The sequence below is a fragment of the Dermacentor variabilis genome, chromosome 6 (assembly GCF_050947875.1).
Source record: "Dermacentor variabilis isolate Ectoservices chromosome 6, ASM5094787v1, whole genome shotgun sequence".
Classification (NCBI taxonomy): Eukaryota; Metazoa; Arthropoda; class Arachnida; order Ixodida; family Ixodidae; genus Dermacentor; species Dermacentor variabilis.
In genome coordinates, this window is record NC_134573.1 from 29,675,802 (window position 1) to 29,693,925 (window position 18,124).

The 18,124-nt window shown below is 47.1% G+C and overlaps 1 pseudogene; it reads right to left on the minus strand.

The window, feature by feature from the left end:
• Window positions 1-1,580: 1,580 nt before the first annotated feature.
• On the minus strand, window positions 1,581-10,140 carry LOC142584112 (uncharacterized; annotated as a pseudogene).
• Between the last annotated feature and the right edge of the window lie 7,984 nt (window positions 10,141-18,124).

Genomic DNA, 18,124 nt, shown 5'->3' on the forward strand with positions numbered 1-18,124 from the left:
AACCAGCGATCTGCTCGTGTTCGCTGCTTCGCGTCAACCTGCGACGGGTTGTGGCACGAGCGACAACGTACAGTGGAATGTAGTGCCTAGGCGCTTGGAGACCACTGCCGTTTTTCGTGAATTTGGAAAACAGCGACCGCGAACTACTACTTCCGCGGATTACAACAGCTTGTCCCCTTTGCATTCTTCTTATGGTGACTGCCACAGCTCTGCTAAGCACGCGCGGGCGTCTCACCATCGTCCAACAGCAGTCAACGCGGAAATTCCTGCAGCGCAACTCCAGGAAGCGGAAATGCCGGAACCGGAAATTTTTAAACCGGAATGCCGGAACCGGAAATACCGGAACCGGATTAGGTGTGAGGGGGAAAGGCGGCGCACAACAAAGGTTGTCGCTACTTAAGAAAGCGGCGGTGGCGCGTGGATGTAGGGGCTTTACATTTACCCGAATACCGCACACGCTCAACCTCTTCATTAGAGAATTGTAGTGCGTCCGGTATTCCGGCAAGCGCGGGCGTTTTGCCGTTGGAGCGGGGGCGTAAACCTGAACGGCCAGAGTGGTGGTACCAGCAGGTGGTGCTAAGCTCAACCACACTAACACGAAGCCAATTACTATATTCTGCTTGCCTGCTTGTCTGAATTTTCGACAGCGGCGTATGGTGTGCACAATTACGCCGCTTCCGAAATTTTTCACCAGCAGCGAAGCCGGATATAGTGGCTTACTGCAATCTTAGCTCTGTGTATGTCTGGTTGAACTCTACACCACTAGGCGGCTACACCTCTCCGGCTGCTCAGTTTACGCCCGCGCATATCCGGCAATCCGCCCAAGCCGCGCCCGTTTGCGTTATAGTGCACATGCTAAAAGTCTCCATTTCGTTTACCGAACGGGAACGCAAACGAAAGGAAGATGTTATAAAACAGGGCGCCATCTGGTGCCTCGTGCTCAACGTATCTATAGAGGCTAGAAGGTTTGACTAGTGTTGTGAACGCGCCAGAGGAGAGGAAACGATTTGCAATGACGGCTCGCAGATGGTGCTACAGCTAGCAGGTGTGTTGTGCGCGCGCTCGGCAGCAATGCCGGCAAACGCGTTTCTCTTCGCGCATCTTGCTGTAACGGCTGCGGTATCCGTCTGGCCAAAGCACAAAATATAATACGAGTGTCTATATGTTCTGCTTCGCATGCGACGTAGGTCAGCAGCGGAATTCTCGGCAAACCACTTTCGAAGCTACTGCTTCAGGTGGACACAGACTGTTGAAGCCATGAGCAGTTATATTTTTGCTTGTTTATGCGTTCGTTGACCCATTTTCGCGGAAAAAGGAACAAGGAAAAACTGCCCAACAACACAGCGACGAAGGGGAATGAACGAGTACAACACGACATGCGGAGAAACAAGAAAGGCTCGTCATCCAAGAGATTGAGCGTGTCTCGTATGACGACCGAGCGAAATTACGGCCTCACGTGTGGAAGGCACCATTCGCGCATGGTCGTTACAGGCCCGAATGCATTAATGTAATAACTTAAATAAGGGAACAGAATACATTAACACAATGTTTATTTACAGGAACATTTCACTGAAGTAGTTTCACTGACATCGCCTCAGTTTGAGCAGCTTTTGCTTCTCGCGATAAGCCTAAGTAAAAAAATGCAACCTAGTTGATACATAAAACGTAATCACATCCCCTGTAAGAGCGCGAAAGTGCTCGCTGCAGCCGACTTCTTGGAGTTCACGTCCTCGTAGAAAATGTAAAAACGACATCATGCTCCCCGCATGCAGCTCGTTTCTGCTGAGAAAGGCAGTGGATGCATTTTATAGTTTAGTTATTAGCACTTCAATGTGCTTTGAAGCGTACACCAACCCTCCATGGTCAGCCTGCCTCGTCAGTGAGGCATTCTCATGTTTATCAGCCTGAAGGGGCAAAATAGCCAAGGCAGATGCACATGTGGGGCATGGGATTCTTTTCAGTGATTTCCTGACAACGTAGTCGGCGACATGAAAAATGGGTCGGTTGTTGCTTTTCTTTTCTACACAGCCGTTGTGGTCAGACATGCTATCCCGCTCTTGCAGCACTGCTGAAGCATGTGCGAGAATTCCCTCGTCAATCAATGATCAATTAGGCTTGCTATCAGTGCTGCCTTTTCTTTCCTTGCATCATAGCGCTGCAAAAGAGAACTCACAACCTCAGCTGGTGAATTTTAATTTTTTGGTGGCCTTGCCAAATTGTAGAAGACAAGGTTATTTACTATAAGCAAAAACTGCTCTGGAGAGGGGTGGTCATTGCAGCCGAATTATTGTCTTACAATTCCAAATAAATTATCTAATTTTTCTTGGCTCAAATTGGCTGCCAGGATATATTTGTATTTTAGTGATGATGTCACATAATTCACAAGTGACAGTGTGCTCTTCAGCGTCACACGAAGCCGAGGGCAGTCCCTGCACTGAGAAATCCACCACCGTGCTAAGCGGCATACCGTTCCCATTCATTCAAGAAGGTTAGAAATTCTTCTAGAAAGCTCGTACTTGCTGACTCTGGGCGAAGCCCTTTGCAGGGCACCCTTGATGGAATGACAAATATCAAGCGTTCGATGAGCTTCACAAATTGTTCTGTTGGCTCAAATGTACGGAAAATTTTGCCTAGCTTTTCCTTGTAAAAAAAAAGTCCTTTCAAAACCTCTCACTGAACAGTTGGAAGGCTAGGTAGACACGTATTTTGTCAAATGCATTCGGCTGCAAATGGGATAAAGTTAAATGTGGCATATTTTTCAATGTAAGCGCGTCTTTATCAAAATTGCACGCTTCTTTGATAACGCCGACGTGCGCATTACCACCTGGGATCTGGACTCCCTTAGAAGTAAATGCGTTCCGTATACATTTTACGATGTGAGGAAAATCAGAAATGAAATGAAAGTTCTTTTCTTTGTTTTGTTCACGGGATGTTCAACCTTGCACTTGATTTCCTAGGCTGAGGCTGGAAAGATGAAAATGCACTTTGATTAACACAATAGACAATATCGTGGGTACAATGCAGACTCAGATTAGCAACTTGTTAATAGCTAAAGAAATCTAGCGACCAAAAATCTTGTCAGATAAAAAGTATGTACCTGTATGCCAAATAGCCTCCACAGGCAACGATTCCACGAAGCACCATCGCTAGTCCAGAAGTGGACGAACAGGCCTGCTTTTTCAGCGAGGATTGTGGCCTCCAGCAAAACCTTTGAAAGCACCGGTGCCTTAACATTCCCGCGGGCGGCGAACACGCCAAGTATTTGTGTCCATGTTACTGCAAAGATGAAGCACTATATGATGAGCCGTACAGAAAACACTACATAGGTAGCTGTATGAATTTCAAGGCGAAGTACTTTCACAACATAAGCCACTTTTAGTATAAAAGCAATGACTAACATCACTAACAAAATAACAGCATAAAACTGCATGTTGAAATCTTCGCAGGCATTTTAGCGTTGCAACCGTTCAATTTGAATAACTTACCTTGGAATGGCTGGAACATGACGACAAGGCCATGGTCACTTGCCGTTTCTGTTGTGCCGTCAGTAATTGGTCCAAGGTCTACAAAACCAGTAAGCTCGACAGATGGTCTCACACTGATGTTTTCCGAAAGCTTAATTTCATCGAAGACAAGTCCACCATGGCGACTGAACTGACCCATGTCCTAGGTCTTCTCCTGCACACCTGAGAGAATGCTGGTACTTAACCCAACTGCACTTTTGAAACTTTGTATATGTTTATCCAGGCACGATTTGCTAGGCAGAGCCATTATTTCGTGCCGCCTGATGTGCTCATAGAGCTTGGGGCTCCTCATGCGCATAAGGATGCATTCCAATATCCATAATTTGTCGTACCGCATGCCGCGGCTCGACTTTCTGCGGGCTGCATCAAAACACGTTTTAACAGCAAGGCGCTGCTTTGGTGTAAGCCCGTTTATCTTTGTTTCCACGACAGAGCTGGAAATAGATTCGTTGATCACCCGAAGCTCTGCGACACTTTTCTCGGCGTTTGCCAGCTTTCTCCGTGCGCGCAGCAATTGGAGGGCCTTCCTGGCACTTCGTTGTTTGTGAGATATACTCGGCTTTTTCTTAAGCCGATATGTTCTGTTTAGTGCCAGCTTCTGCGTGTACTTGCATCGCAGAGTTTGCCGTCAGTTGATCTCCCGAGGCAGTTTCTTGCAAAGTGCTTGCCTCGAAACTCAACGCACTTTCCTGGCTGGATTGGGTGGATTTCAAATCCTGGGCAAGGTATTAAGATATCGACCTTTGTCAATGCCGCTGCGGCGTTGTCAGGCGTCTTGACACAAAATTCTTCAACTTTTACGTTCCTACAGAACACACAGCAACGGTACGCACTCGTCTCAGCACAAGCGACCTCTGAACACGGCATGAAAGCAACATGCTTACTGACCTACAAATTTTCTACCCCAGAGCTGCAGTGCCATCCAAAGGATAACGTTGCAGGCTCATTTTCTAGCACAATTCGGCTGCAGCAGACAGAAGGCAGTAGAATGTCGCTGAATGGGTGTGGTCTTGCCTCTGAGAAGCTTACGTTGCTGTGTTCCTGAGCGTTGCCGTCTTCCAGGAGGTGGTTTCCCGCTCTGCGCTTCGGTGTTGGGGCGTAGCGACAACACCGAAGCAGCGACAACGCATCTACTACAACGCTGAACGCCTGTCTGCATTTTGCCGCAGACTCCCCTGTCCCAGAAGCTGCAAGTTGTGTCCCCCACCAGTTCGTTCTGCAAGCGTGTCCGGAGCGTGGCGTGACGTGACGTGGCAGACACGGCAGCGATTTTCCTGGTAAAGCACGACTGTTAGCTGAGCCAATCAACTGCGGCATCGGCGGCGACGTCACAGCGCCAAAGCTTCATAAACGGGTGCTTCGCGGGAGTTCGATTCACTTGGCAGCAGCGACAACGCATCTACTACAACGCTGAACGCCTGTCTGCATTTTGCCGCAGGTTGGTGTTTTAAGATACTATTGCATACAATTTACCGTCGCTGCCGCCGGGTTTCCTTGCTTTGTTTTCTTTGCTTTTTTCTTTGCTTTGTGGAGTGCATATTTTCTGTTGATAAGGTATGGCTAAGGAAATAGCTAAACTAAAAGAGGAAATGAAAGCTGAACTCACTCAACTGAAACAGGAATTTAGGGATCAACTAAAGCAGTATCGTGAGGCATTGGAAAGGGACATGCGCAATGAGATTAGAGAAATGAAAATAGAGCACAAAAATCGAATTCAGAGCATTGAGTTTGGTCACGCCTCAGTTGAAGAACTGAAGACAAGACTGAATGCTGAAGAAACTGCAAGACGAAAGCTAGAAAATGAAAATACAGTGCTTCAAGAAAGATGCAACGCCCTCGAAGGCAGGGCCCGAGAACTTGAAAAACGCTTTGTGCACTCGGAGCAGTACTCGAGAAACAAAAATCTCGAAATACAAGGCGTCGTAAAAAAAAGATAATGAGAATGTGCTGGACACCGTTCAGATGATCGGGAAAGTTATCAAAGAAGAAATTGTCGAGACTGCCATTGAAATGTATCACCGTGTACCCACCCGAGACCCAGAAAAATCGAATATCATTGTGCAGTTTAAATCCAGGACCAAGCGCGATGCTGTGCTTAACAAGGCAACGAGGGCACCTCTTTCTGACAAGGATATTGGAAATGAAAACACTCGCAAAATTTACGTGAACGAGCACCTAATAAATAATAATAATATTTGGGGTTTTACGTGCCAAAACCACTTTCTGATTATGAGGCACGCCGTAGTGGAGGACTCCGGAAATTTCGACCACCTGGGGTTCTTTAACGTGCACCTAAATCTAAGCACACGGGTGTTTTCGCATTTCGCCCCCATCGAAATGCGGCCGCCGTGGCCGGGATTCGATCCCGCGACCTCGTGCTCAGCAGCCCAACACCATAGCCACTGAGCAACCACGGCGGGTAACGAGCACCTATGCCCTACCCTAAAGCAACTACTCGGAAATGCTATCGGTAGAAAACGTGACCATGGATGGAAGTCCGTCTGGTCGTATAATGGCAGGATATTCGCGAGGCAGTCTGACGACACACCCATTGTAAGAATACAGCATCACGAAGACCTTTCGAAGATATGCCAAGTGTTGTGTTAAATCTTGTACTTTCTGTTCAAAATGAAATATTTCGAATTTGCGCTACCACAAAACGTTAATCTACAGGATACCAAGCTTATCTCTGTTTTGCATTTTAATTCCCGTTCCGCTATTCACAAAAGTGACAGTATCTCTTACCCGCCGTGGTTGCTCAGTGGCTATGGTGTTGGGCTGCTGAGCACGAGGTCGCGGGATCCAATCCCGGCCACGGCGGCCGCATTTCGATGGGGGCGAAATGCGAAAATACCCGTGTGCTTAGATTTAGGTGCACGTTAAAGAACCCCAGGTGGTCAAAATTTCCGGAGTCCTCCACTACGGCGTGCCTCATAATCAGAAAGTGGTTTTGGCACGTAAAACCCCAAATATTATTATTATTATTATGGACAGTATCTCTTGTCTTCTCAACCAATTTTCTTTCCAGTTCGACGTCATCATGATTTCTGAAACTTGGTTTCAAAATAGCTACGATGTCGTCGGCCTGGATGGATATACTTCTTTTTACCTTAACCGTCAGAATAGGCGAGGGGGTGGCGTTGACCTTTATACTAAAAATAATTACCATTATGAACTAATGCCAGAGTTTACATTCATAGGTCTTGACTGCGAGATGTTAACTGTCAAGGACGAGAAAAGGGTCTTATCAGTAATATACCGCCCTCCGAGCGGAAGTATTGAGAATTTCATTGATTGTTTTGGTAAGCTTCTGGAGTTCTGTTCATTTAATAAATATTTTAGATAAAAATAAGCATGTGCAGGATTTAAACAATCTACTACTATCACTTGGCTTTACCAATCTGATCACTACACCAACGAGGGTTCCTCAATCTACCTCATCTGCCCTCGACCTTCTTATTACAAATATAGAAACCTCAGTCTGCACCGCGGGTACGCTTTCTAATGATATTAGTGATCACTGTCCAGTCTTTATAGGGTACGCATTAGATAACAGTATCAAACAAAACATTGAATTACTTTCCTACCAACACATTTCTAACGAAGCACTGGATTTATTAAGTCTAGCTGTAGGTACGCAAAACTGGGATTCCGTGTTAAGAGAAAAAAATGTTAATGAAGCGTATAACAAGTTTCTTGCACTATTTGGACCCGCCGTGTTTGCTCAGTGGCTATGGTGTTGGGCTGCTGAGCACGAGGTCGCGGGATCGAATCCCGGCCACGGCGGCCGCATTTCGATGGGGGCGAAATGCGAAAACACCCGTGTGCTTAGATTTAGGTGCACGTTAAAGAACCCCAGGTGGTCAAAATTTCCGGAGTCCTCCACTACGGCGTGCCTCATAATCAGAAAGTGGTTTTGGCACGTAAAACCCCAAATATTATTATTGCACTATTTGTGCGCATCTACACTGCGCATTTCCCCTTCAAGCAAGTTAGGAAATCAAAAACGATACGAAAACCGTGGATTATGAGTGAGCACATCAAAATGATAAAAAAGAACCGCCTTTATCATGCGTTCTTGCACTCCAGATCGGAAATTAAACTTAAGGAATTCAAAACCGAAAGAAATAAACTAAATAAAATACTAAGGCAGGCAAAAATAGATTTCTATCAACGTCTGTTTTTCGAAATCAACAAGAAACGTCCGGATGCGGTTTGGAAAATAATAAATAACGTTTTAGGTCGTCAAACTAAAAGTAGTGTACCCAAGTCGATAAGCTACGCAAATTGCGAATTGATCGGTAAAGCACTGGCAGACCATTTCAATACTCATTTTGTGAATGCAAGCGTTACGCACACCAATGACTCCCAAGTCATGTATTCACTAGATAAATGTGTTTCAGAAACTATATTTATGGAGCCAACTGACGAACATGAGGTGTTTACAACAATAAAAAATCTTAATAACGGCAATGCATTGGATATTGACAATTACAAATTAAGCCAATAAAATATGTCTTACATCACTTGCCATTTATCCGTACGTTGGTCCATATATTCAATCTAGCTATAGAATCGGCGACTTTCCCAGACGGCATGAAACGAGCTAAAGTATCCGTGCTATATAAACATGGCGATATAAATGTTTCTAATTATAGACCAATATCTGTCCTACCCATTTTTTCCAAAGTGCTACAAAAATTATTGCTACGCGCCTAACAAAGTTTCTGGACAGACATGATGTAGTAACAGACTCAGTTTGGTTTTAGAAAAGGTAGATCTACGGAAGCCGCCCTTTTATCCTTGAAGGAAAGTATTGTGCAAAGCATAGACAACGGAGAATTCGCCCTCGGGCTCTTCATTGATTTTAGCAAGGCATTTCATTGCATCAGTCATGACATTCTTAAATATAAACTATCAATATATGGAGTACGCGGACATCCACTCACTTTAATGGAATCATATCTCAGAAATAGAACTCAGTGTGTATGTATTAACAACGTCCTATCTTCTTTCTTGACACTTAAAAATGGAGTGCCGCAAGGGAGTGTTTTGGGCCCACTATTATTTAACTAATATATTAATGACTTAGTAAATATAGATCCCCTAGATCCCACAGTTGATTTCTTTATATATGCGGATGATAGTACTATACTCTTCTGTGGAAAAGACGCAAACGAACTAATTATCAGGTGTAATGCATTGCTAATGAAACTATCTGATTGGTCACATTCAAATGTGATCAGAATTAACCCCACTAAAACGAAGGCTATTCTTTTCAGAGCCAGAAACAAACCTTTTCAGTTGGAACATTCAATCACTTATTTAGGCAAACACATAGAACTATTTAATGAACACAAAATACTTGGAGTAATATTTTCATGTCATTTGAGTTGGGATGCTCATTTTAATAACCTTCGAAACAAGTTTTCTGCAGTCGCCGGTGTATTATCTCGCTGTAGAGCTTACATGCCGACAAAAGCCAAGCTACAAATTGATCATGCATTGTTCACCTCGCAATTTAATTATTGCAGTTTAGTATGGGCAACCACAACATGAACTAACATAAATAAAATAGTTACATTAAAAAAGGCGCTTTTCCGACACATTGCTAATATTGAAGCCCGATCAACAACAAAAACATTGTCACAAACATACGAAATCATATGGGTAGATCGATACTACGAATATCGTCTTTTACAAATATTTTATTTTGCAAGGAAAGAATGGAGAGATTTTCTTACATCACTAGCGACCCTGCAGCACCATGACATACCTGTGCATTTCAGAAACCCTGAACCTTGGCTTGTACCGCGCTTTCGCACCGAGTATAAGTTACAATCTATTAAACACAATTTGCCGAAAATTCTAAATAATCATGTTCACGCTAATAAATTCTCTTGTAAACAGTTGAAGATGTATTTCGTTAACCTATAACACACACATATATATATTCATGTATAACGATGCATATAAATGACCATGTTTTCTTTTTTGCCTTTTTGTTTTATTTGTACAAAAATGTCTTGTTGTTTCTTACATACCCTGTCATAAGCATGTCTCCGAGTTTTCAATTTATGTTTAGTTTGTGGTTAGTAAATTTCTGCTTAAGTTTTTTTTTGTACCAAAAAGGTTACTGTTTTCGTTCTGCCATGTATAACGCCTCCTGGGTCCAGTCAAGCTGCTGACGGCAGCTTTTAGCCCGGGAGGACGTCTCTAGTCTGTACTAGAAGAACAATAATCTTTAACTTGAACTATCTGCGAGATTCCTCTCTCTTCTCTTTTTCGGGACACTCTTCGACATATAGGCGGGCGCGTCAAAGAATATTGTGGGAACGGCGTCGTCAGTGAGCACTGGCCGTTCACGCTCTATTTCGACGACCTCACCATTAATGATATGCTCGAATGTTCTTCGAGCATAGCGATCATCAAAATGACAGGAACACACCACACTTGTCTCATCCAGCCCTTTGTCCTCTCGTTTTATGTTCCTTGCCCATTCTTCTGGACGAGGAGCGTCTGTGGGAGCACGAAACAGCGAAACCGTTTCGGCACATGACTTATACCCCCCTTTGCACAGGGGCACAAAATACGTTCTGCCGTTCTTTGCAGGCATGCTCTAGACGCACAAATCACATTCACGGCACTGTTGAATCGCTGCGCACAAACATGCCAGACAATCAGGAGCGAAGCGAGCGAAGCCGGAAACACACCAGAAAAACTGCGCTTGACACGAGGAGCTGCGGCGGCGGCATCAGTCTACTCTGCTCGCCTAACCCGCCTGCCGCGAACAGCGCCACCTACGCTAGCATCGAAACAGGCTTCAGCGCGGCGGTTGGCGAGGGCGCCTCCTCACGACTCTCGTCAGATTTTCTAGCCTCTATAACGTATCCAAGCCAAGACAATCCATTCCCAACCATCCTGCTGCTATGCCGACGACCCTCGTTAGGCCTACGGTCGCCGGAATCGCCGAACGATCGCAGAAATTGGACGCACTTTGCGCTCATAACTAACATTTCAGGTGAATTTAGAGAAAGCGAAAGCACATTTCAATATTTACTGGCGATCAACGTGAGTCGGAGCGCAGGCATCACGAGAATTCACGCTGAAGCGGGAGCCATGGGTGCCTACCATGTTCGACAATGCTATTTCTTAGCATTCGAACGTTACATTCGCCAAATAATTTACCTTATCATGGCGCACGTAACCCGCAGAAACCCAATAACGTTCAATACGTGCACAGTGGTGACAATGCTATTTCTTTACGCACGCAATGCGTTTACGTCTGGTTGCAAACGTTAAACAAAAACTGTGTAATAATACTGTAACATCAGTCCAGTGTTTTCTATCGAATAGCTGTCAAGTGTCATGATTGATTTTGCGGCACTTTAGGAATATGGTTGAGGAGTGGAGGCGTGGGCGAAAGGGAGGGGGGGGTATGCTGCTTAATTTCGGGGGGAGGTGCCGGGTTCCGCCCGGCACCCACCTCCCCCCCTTGGTACCTGCTTGCGTGTATTGCAGCCATTTATGTTTCGCATGGATTTCACTAAAAAGGCTAAGAGCTAAGACTCTTTTAGCGCAGTGCCTTATTTCTTGGCTGTCTTGTTATTTTTGACACCATGTCCTCGTGTTGGCTTCTGCACACGATGTTTTCAGGCACCCGTTTATATAACGCAAGAAGGCAGCTGTAAGGACACAAAGACGTTAGAGAGCCAGCCCAGCACGACATCACGTGGTGCAGAGGAGCGCACGCCAAAGAATCAACGTACATTGCCATGTAGTTTGGACGAGAAAATTAGAATGTGGGTATATGGTTGTACCATTTGACTAAATGTCACCAAAGCTTTCAAAATACAGTATCTCACACCAAGATGAAAATTCTCACCTGCTCTAGGCAGCCATCTTAATTGGTATTTTTGTAATTTCACTGATGGCAAAGTCAACATTAAGTATGCTCTCCTGTGGCAAACACAGATACGCAAGTGTCACTGAAAAGTTAGTAATGTGTTTTAAAGAAAAGCTGATTCGTTTTGTGAGAACTGACCGCTTCTTGTCTTGCATCTCAACAGATATATCCATGTCACAAAAAATAGTGGTGCAATAACATTGCAGATTTGCTTAGCGACATAATACGTACTTGCAATGAGCATGGTGCCTGTGTTCACTATAAAAATCAAACGCGCATCTTTGGTTAGGTACTGACTTGATTTAACAGCACGTAGATGCAAGGATGCAAATACAAACCACTGTCATTCTGTATTTTAAATCTGACATGAAGCGGACAGATTTTCATGTCCTCACTTTTATCTATTTTTACACCTAATTTTAGAAGTATGGGTTCTTGTTAGGTTCCAGAAAGGGAAAGCATTGGCTACAGAGTACCCCAGGTTTAAGAAGTCATCGTGTACGTGCATGCTCACGCAACCACTTCCTTAGAACTGTTCGCGGCTCGCGAAGCGGGAGCAAGGCCTTTAACTGTGTACACCGTGGTGCGCACCTTAAGTCTTAAACAGAAGCCACAGAGTCGCTTGCTATTGAACAATTAATTTGCCATACGTAAAATTGTGGTTTCTCCTTCTGTGAAATAGTCATACGTGCTTCAGGCAGGTATTTGAGATTTTGATTAGGGTGACTCAATCTACTTGCTAACCAAGTATGCTAGTGGGGGCAGGGATGTGTTCAATGCAAAGAACTGAGAGCACCTGCGTGGAATATTTCCTTATTTGGCGGATATGAACAGATAGTGTTAATAAAGCAAGAGCCCCTTAGTTTAACGGCTTTGCAGACATAATTTTATAAGGCAAACTAAAATAAAGCATCTGTGCGCATAGTACATTTCGGGACTTTTAGATAGAGTGCACATTGAGGCACTGTACCTGTATTAGTCTTCCCAGACACAGATTAGCTTGTTTTGCAACGAAGATAAGATTCCATGAAGTGCGATAATTCTTACTTTAGCGCACCCTAATCACTTCAGAAAAAAGATCTTTGGATTCAGGTAGTTTGTTCATTGTGTAAGTATATGCATAGCCACATGCAATATCCAGGTGCATAGAAGGGATGCGTAAACCAGGATAGTACCTTTCCCAATTTAAGTTTTGCTTGTTTGTCGCCTTCGTGTGCTGCCCTGCTTGTACTTATGCTTATGTCGTCTTTGATGCGTCATAGTCAGCACAACTGATTTTTGGTTCATATCTGAAGCCATACTATACTTTAGTTAAATTGCATTTTCAACTACTCACAGTAGTTGATCATGTAATTATGCAAGCTTCTCCTCAGAAGTATAGCGTTCATACCGTAATGCGGAATGAAAAGTGTAGTGGATCCGATTCCGCCGCCGCCGCCGTGAGCATCTGCACAACGAGCGGATGTTTGTGTTCGCGGCGCCGGCCTCCTCGGCGTGGAAGGCACGTACAATTAAAGGTTCAGTTTCACCGCCGCTCGGCTGCTCGCCGGTTGCTCTAAGTTCGTTCTCTTCTCTCTGCGCGCGTCTGTCTATAGCGGACGCATTTCGCGCGCCTATAACTTGGTGACCCGGACGTAGCAAGCTCACGCAATGGAAGACGAAATGAACACTACAGTGTTCAGCAACGACGCCCCGGCTCTTCAGCCCCAGTCAACTTGCCAGGCGACATCCCTGCCCCCAGCGCTGCCATGGACGCCATTTCCAATGCCCAGCTGCGGGTGCCGCCGTTTTGGCCGAAGAATCCCGCCGTGTGGTTCACGCAAGTAGAAGCCCTCTTCTATCTGCGGCGCATCACATCGCAACGTGTGATGTACCTGCATGTCGTCTCAGCACTTTCCTCCGAGGTAGCTGATGAGTTCGACGACGTCATGAGAGCCCCACATCCGGCCGCACCCTACGACCATTTCAAGGCCATAGTGCTCACACGCAAAACCGTGTCCGAGAGAAGCCGCTTGCAGCAACTCCTCAACGCGGAAGAACTCGGCGATCGCCGACCGCCGCAGCTATTACATCGGATGCGACGGCTAGTCGGCGACCGTACCAAAGACTCCGAGAGTCCACTATTGCGCGAGCTGTTTCTGCAACGCTTGCCTCAGGCACTTGTCGTGGTTTTAGCAGCTGCGGATGATATGCCTCTTGACAAACTGGCAGAACTCGCGGACCGCGTGAACGACTACTCCGGCGCAAGCTCCGCGGTGTCCTCGACCACTGTCACATCAGACCTCGAGGCCCGGCAATCTCGCCTCGAGGAGAAAATTGACAGGCTGATGGACACCATGGCAGCAATGCAGATGGACACGCCTCGTCGCTCTCCACTGGCTAGGGGTGGCTCACGTTCGCGTTCCCGTTCCCGCCAAAGACACACTTCTGACGGCTTCTGCTGGTACCACACCAGGTGCGGCGCCAGCGCTGCAAAATGTCGACAGCCTTGTCGCTGGCAGGGAAACATGGAAGCGAGTCACTAATGGCGGCGCGTGACTCAACCGCTACGGGAAGCCGCCTATTCTACATCACAGACAGGATCGCAGGCCATCGCTTTCTTGTGGACACTGGTGCAGAGGTAAGCGTCATTCCTGCCTCTCGCCAGGACCGACACCGTTGTCCGAGGACTGCGCCTTTGCAAGCTGTAAATACATCCACAATCGCAACATATCGCCAACGCTCCCTCACCATTGACCTGAGACTGCGTCGCATATTTCGGTGGATTTTCATCCTCGCCGACGTGCGCTTCGCCATACTAGGTGCGGACTTTCTTACCCATTTCGGTTTGAACATGAATCTCCGCTCCCATTAACTTGTGGACTGTACGACCAGCCTCTCCGTGCAAGGTATCCTCGCACCGCTGTCCGCCTCTACGCAACCAGCTCCGCATTCGCCATCATCAGAATTCGCCTCCATCCTCAGTGAATTTCCTGAACTTACCAAACCTACCAATTTGGAACTTCCGGTGCGGCACACTGTGACGCATCACATCGTCACCACGGGTCCTCCAGCGTCCTGCAAGCCACGACGTCTTGCTGGAGACCGCCTCGCCACAGCTCGCAGAGAATTTGATCACATGCCGCAGTTAGGCATAATCCGCCCATCGTCAAGCAGCTGGTCATCTGCCCTGCACATGGTGCCCAAGCGTGACCCCGGAGATTGGCACCCTTGTGGAGAGTATCGTGCATTGAATGCCCGCACCGCTCCCGACCGGTACCCGCTCCCGCAGATTCACGACTTTGTTACCACTCTTGCTGGAACAACCATATTTAGCAAGATTGACCTAGTCAAGGCATATCATCAAATTCCTGTGGAACCAGCGGACGTACCGAAGACTGTCATCACAACACCTTTTGACCTATTCGAGTACGTCCGCATGCCTTTCGGGTTACGTAATGCAGGCCAAACTTTCCAACGCTTCATCAATGAAGTCATACGTGGTCTGCACTTCGCCATCGCCTATCTTGATGATCTGCTGGTGGCAAGTTCTTCACCAGACCAGCACGCTGACCATCTGCGGTTGCTGTTTTCGCGACTGCAGGAACATGGCTTAACTATCAACACAGCCAAATGTGTCTTTGGTGTTGACAACGTCGAATTTCTTGGACACCTTGTCACACCTGAAGGAATCAAGCCATTGGACAGGAAGCTTCAAGCGCTGCGGGATTTTCCACGTCCAACGTCGCTTCGCAAGCTACGCGAATTTCTCGGGCTTCTGAACTTCCATCGTCGGTTCCTGCCGAATATAGCTCGCATCATTCTACCTCTGACCGACATGCTGAAGGCTCCAGAGGCACCATCTGCGATCTTGGAATGGACATCCGAAGCAGACGCCGCCTTCCAAGAAGCCAAGAATGCCCTGGCACAAGCCACCCTCCTAGTGCATCCCCTAACTGACGCGCCCATGCGGCTCACCACCGACGCCGCCTCCAGTGCCGTTGGTGCAGTTTGACACAATTCCCGCAGAATCTGTGGTGTCCACTCGGTTTCTTTTCGCAGAAGATGAAGCCGGCAGAAACTCGATACAGCCCTTTCGACCGCGAACTCCTCGCTGTCTACCTTGGCATTCACCACTTTCGCCACCTTCTCGAAGGTACCGTGTTCCACGTACTGACGGATCATAAGCCACTGACATTCGCTTTCCGTGGAAACCACAGCACACACACGTCCCGGCAAATTCGGCACCTGCATTTTATTTCCGAATTCACGGCCGACCTACGGTACATCGAAGGACCCGTTAATGCGGCTGCCGATGCCCTGTCACGTGTCGACGCGCTTTCCACTGCTGCTGTGGATTTCGAGATCATCGCAGAGGCACAACATTCTGACAACGAGCTGCGTGACCTGCGTGCAGGGTCCACATCTCTCTCGTTTGCTGAGGTGCCACTGCCGTTCTCCTCCGGTACGATCGTCTGCGACATGTCAACAGGCTGTGCCCGTCCATTTGTGCCTTCCTCGCACCGTCGTCAAGTTTTTGGCAAGCTACACGACTCGAGCCATCCTGGTGTTCGCGCCACTCAGCGCCTCATCACCTCCCGTTATGTGTGGCCCGGCATCAACGCAGATGTCCGCCGCTGGGCTCGAGAATGTCAACGCTGCCAACGTGCAAAAACGACCCGCCACACCAAGTCACCACTTCAACCCTTCCGTCCGCCCGACTCTCGCTTTGACCACGTTCACATCGGCATTGTCGGTCCACTGCCTTCATCGCGTGATAAACTGTACATCCTCACCTGCGTTGACCGCTACACGCGCTGGCCTGAAGCGTTTCCCGTACACGATATTACGGCGCCAACCGTGGCGTCCGTTTTCGTGGCCGGTTGGATATCTCGTTTCGGCTGCCCCAGCGTGGTAACAACCGACCGCGGACGACAATTTGAAAGTGAGCTCTTCGGAGCGTTAACAAGCATCCTCGGTATCCGCCACATCCACACAACTGCATACCATCCGTCAGCAAATGGAATGGTGGAAAGGCTTCACCGCCAGTTGAAAGCCGCCCTCATCGCCCTCGACGCTCGAACTTCATGGGTCGACGACCTGCCGCTAGTTCTACTAGGCATTCGGTCGGCGATAAAAGAGGACCTCGGGTGTACAGCTGCCGAAATGGTCTACGGGACGACACTACGTCTACCCGGTGAATTCCTCGCACCACGCTAGCGCTAGCGCTCTTTGAGCGCTAGCGACCAACATCACCTCGACAGCGCTCCACTTACGACGTTTTCGTAAGCAAAGACCTAGCTGCCTCAACTCACGTTTTCGTGCGCCGCAAAGGCATCCGACCCGCCCTCACTGCACCGTACGACGGCCCGTTCGAAGTGCTACAGCGCGGAGAAAAGACTTTTACTGTTTCTGTGAACGGCCGTGAAAACGTGATTTCAATCGACGGTATGAAGCCCGCGTACATGGCAAACTTGTGCGTTCCTCTTTCACTCCCCACTCGTTCCCCGCCCGATTCTCCCCCCCCATCCGTACCCTGCCCCGTCAGTAAACACGTGTCCTGGGCATCCGCGCTACAGCAGCGGCCTTTGTATCTACGGGGGGGGGGGGGGGGGGGGAGCCCTGTAGTGGATCCGATTCCGCCGCCGCCGCCGTGAGCGTCTGCACAACGAGCGGATGTTTATGTTCGCGGCGCCGGCCTCCTCGGCGTGGAAGGCACGTACAATTAAAGGTTGAGTTTCACCGCCGCTCGGCTGCTCGCCGGTTGCTCTCAAAGTTCGTTCTCTTCTCTCTCCGCGCGTCTGTCTATAGCGGACGCATTTCGCGCCCCTATAAAAAGCTACCATATATGACAAGAAATTTGATGCGCAATATTTTAAAGTCATTGCTCCTTGCTGTTTTCTAAATAATATTGTCAATTTGTGAGAAAGTGTAACGGATCAATGCCGACAGCACCAGCAAGCTGTTTTCGTGAGGACGCCAACCGAATTGTAAATATGAATGGCCTCTGTACGCTTTTGAAACCGGGCGGAATATTGCTGCAGAACCACCATAAGACGCGCTTAAAACAAGGGGGTGCAGCCCATAGATGAAGAAATTTATATGAAATATTTATAAGCAAAGCTAGACCTCCGACCTCACGTGAGAATGTACGACACATTTCTAAATGCACTGTACTATGAGTCAACAACATCTGTACGTTTTACAAGACGTTATCGAATGAGCTGCTGTCTTTGAATATGGCACCAAAAGAAGTTTCTTGCACAGTCTATCTACGCTTCCAGCCCCATGCTTTGCAGCTGATCTGGCAACCTCTGCGATGTAAGTGCAGGCGTTTTGTGCTAGAAATGCGCTTGTGGCTAGTAATTTGACGCATATTTCTCCTCGATCGTAGTGTTAATACATTGTGAGTTTGAGCACGTTTGTTCTATGTTTAACTTTCAATTGTGTAGTTTATTATTGAAAGCATATTTCTACGCTGTAGTACTGATGAAACTTTAGAGAGTATACTAGTTTTATTACAAGGTGTGTTGTAAAGATCATGGGCATCATTGTAATTTGATTTTATGTGTTTGTCAGTATGTTTCTGAAATTACTTTTCAGTTTGTCTTGTGACTGATCAATAAAGATTTTGACCTATCAAGAGTGAAAATGTTTCATTTGAGTAACTCGGCGACTACAGATTGTATGCAATTCACCAAGCATAAGTGCAAGA